The sequence below is a fragment of the Calypte anna genome, chromosome 2 (genome assembly GCF_003957555.1).
Source record: "Calypte anna isolate BGI_N300 chromosome 2, bCalAnn1_v1.p, whole genome shotgun sequence".
NCBI classification, from domain to species: Eukaryota; Metazoa; Chordata; class Aves; order Apodiformes; family Trochilidae; genus Calypte; species Calypte anna.
Genome location: NC_044245.1, coordinates 112,498,716 through 112,501,650, shown reverse-complemented (window position 1 = coordinate 112,501,650; position 2,935 = coordinate 112,498,716).

The following is a 2,935-nucleotide window of genomic DNA, read 5'->3' as shown; positions in this document are numbered from 1 at the left end:
CTGAGAAAGTAAACCAAGTGAAAAGGACCCAATTTTCTACTAATTTGTTGTTTAATGAGTTACTGCAAGTTATTTTTCTCCTTCTGCTATTTCTGGGGCTTCCCTCTTCTAGATGTTGCCATGGCCACTGTGGTGTAACACTGATTTGTTTATATAACCAAGTTGCACATGAAGATTTTCTGAAACCTGCAAACCTGCACATTCAAACTTCATGGAACAGCATTTTTATTTATTTTTAACACAAAACTTATGGGGCCTCCTTCAGAGAAGGCCACAACACTAACTGTCCTGCCTCAAAGAGATGGTTGCTCAGCCCCACTGATGCCCTGGTCCCTTTAAATCTGTAAATTAGGCTTCAATCTTGTAAGGCATTTGCTTTAACCATATGCTCCATCACTTCTCTTCATACCATGCACCATAAAAATAAATGGATGAGTTTGCTTTAATATTGGATTTACTTAAGATAAGCCTAAGAGACCAGGAACTCAAAAGCACAGTAGAAAGAACAAACCAGTATGTATTTATTGTATTTAATCCAAGTATTAGTTAACTTAAAAAAAAAATAATAAATAAATCTGTATTTTATAAATCTGCTTATTGGTAAAAGACCAAACCTCTAAGAGTATTTACTTCACAATAGCAACCTGATTTCTTTGCAGCATAATCTATCATATGCAAAATACTACTCAAATCCCAACAGGGTATTAAAACTCGGGGCATGAGATGTCCAGAAATTTAATTGCATCTCAGGGCATGTTAACTTTTTTTCTACAATATAAAGCAGAAAAACCTTTTAGAGAAACTCATTTCATGAATGAAGCTCCATGAAATTACTAACAAGTAAGTAAAAAACCTGGTAGATTTATTTTAGGCTTAATAGATTGTCTGATTCAGTCTTGGGGTATTTCACCTATTCTGTCCAAGTGGGAAGCTGCAGACAAACATTTATCACAACCCAGAAGAATGTATTCTAATTTCAAGTTGTATTTAAAAAAAACAAAACCAAACCAAAAATAACCCCTTGCCAAACTTTTGTACTCGCTGGTTACAGACAGAAATAACTATGAACAAGGATACTCTGCTTTTGGTGCTTCATGGGCTTGCAAAAATTAGGAGATATTTGCTAAATCATTCCTTTTTACCATTAAGTTCATTACATTGGAGGTTAATGCTAAAAAACTACACTTCATAATTATTGTGTTATGTATCTACTGGCTTCTGCATTTTGCATACAGGGCATTGAACAGAAGCTGACTACTTTCCTGAAGGAAAATGTAAATTCATTGGTATTTTCCCACATAGAGCTTCCTTTTACAGAAGCAGCATCAGCAAGTTCTCAAAACGCTTCTAAAACTACTCCTTAACCTCAGGGAGGAAAAAAGGACCAAAGAATAAGACAATATTTCTGTAGGCAGCAATAAGCCAAGTATAGTAAAATTTTAGTGTACAGAGTGCTGGGACATACACAGTAGAAATTAATTTATTCTTCATTTGGCCTCATGACTCCTGCTTGGATTTTTTTTTTTTTTTTTGTAGCTTGAAGTAAAAATTTAACAGCATCATTACACTGACATACCACTGTGACAGTAGGTTGTAACCTACTGTAATATTATCACTCTTGCCAACCTCCCTGGCCTTCTAGTAGTAAACTACTAAGGAATATTGAAGAGCTAATAATTGCTTTCCAATTTCCTTTAAATATTAACACAAAGGCTGGCATGATCATAGCACTTCTTCCTCACTGCAGTACAGTGGCAAAATGGAATGATGCAAATTAGTCAAATTACCTTCAAGGTAATATAAAATACCTTACATGAAGCCAGGCTGTAACAGTCCTTAACAGTTTAACACTTGTCTGGTACTAAATGAACAATAAAGTTAGAAAAAAATGATGCCCCAATGCTATTTTACTGCACTATGAACTAGCACTAGGGCAGGTTGCACACGTTTTTAACATCCCCCAAACACTTTGATGTCCTATCTGATTTGATGAGTTGGAATTCAATCCTTATGGGGGAAAAAATCCTCTCATTTGGTTATTCTACACTATAAAGTTTTGTCAGCACTTATGCATGGTTTAGTGCTTAGTCTCTGCTGCCTTCAGCATTCTGTTGTGCTCCAAGCAGAGAAGCAGCACTAATTTATTGTCTCAGAAACTATTTTTATATGCCCTTACCTCAAAAACAAGCTCAAATCTTGGGTACTTACAGTGAGCACACCATATCCATCCTCTCACCTGCCTCCTCCTTTTTAGCTTGGAGAAGTCCCTGGAAGCCACTCTTTGCCCTAAAAAAACCCCAATATAAGCAGAGAGCCCTCAGGAGGGAGAGCTGGGCTGCCCACTGCCCTCCCTGTGCAAGGAGGCCAAAAGGCCTCAAAAAGAGGGGGACACACATACTACTCCAGTTACAAAGACAAAAAACCTCTAGTCAGAAGTGTTGGGTTTTTTTCAAAATATTTCTGTAAGAAAGAGGGCGGGCAAGGAAGAATAAAATAAAACAAAAACCAGAGGGTAGAGCCCCACCACCAGCCCCAAGTATGTCCCACTCTCTCCCTGTGCTGCACCAAGCTGGAACAGTCACTGTAAGGAATGTGGACTTTCATCCTGCAAAGAAAAGGTGAAATGATTTCCCAGTGAGCAGGGAGCCAGAGGCCAGCTGGGGTTAACCTCTGGTGGTGTAGCCAACCATCTAGTTCCACCTGATGTTCAGATGCTTTTGTTTCTCAAGCACAGACAGCAGTTCCTGACACATGGCAGCTTTCAGACTACTCTTTTTGACCTTCCGAATGCTCCAAACCAGAGCAAATAAAGAAGTAGCAGTTCCAAAGAAATTCAGAACTCTTCTTCAACTGGTTGGCCTTGAACCTTGCAAGACTGCATTTGATAATGATCTTTTTTCCCACATTCAAAGCTCCTCTATGTTTACAACGTTGT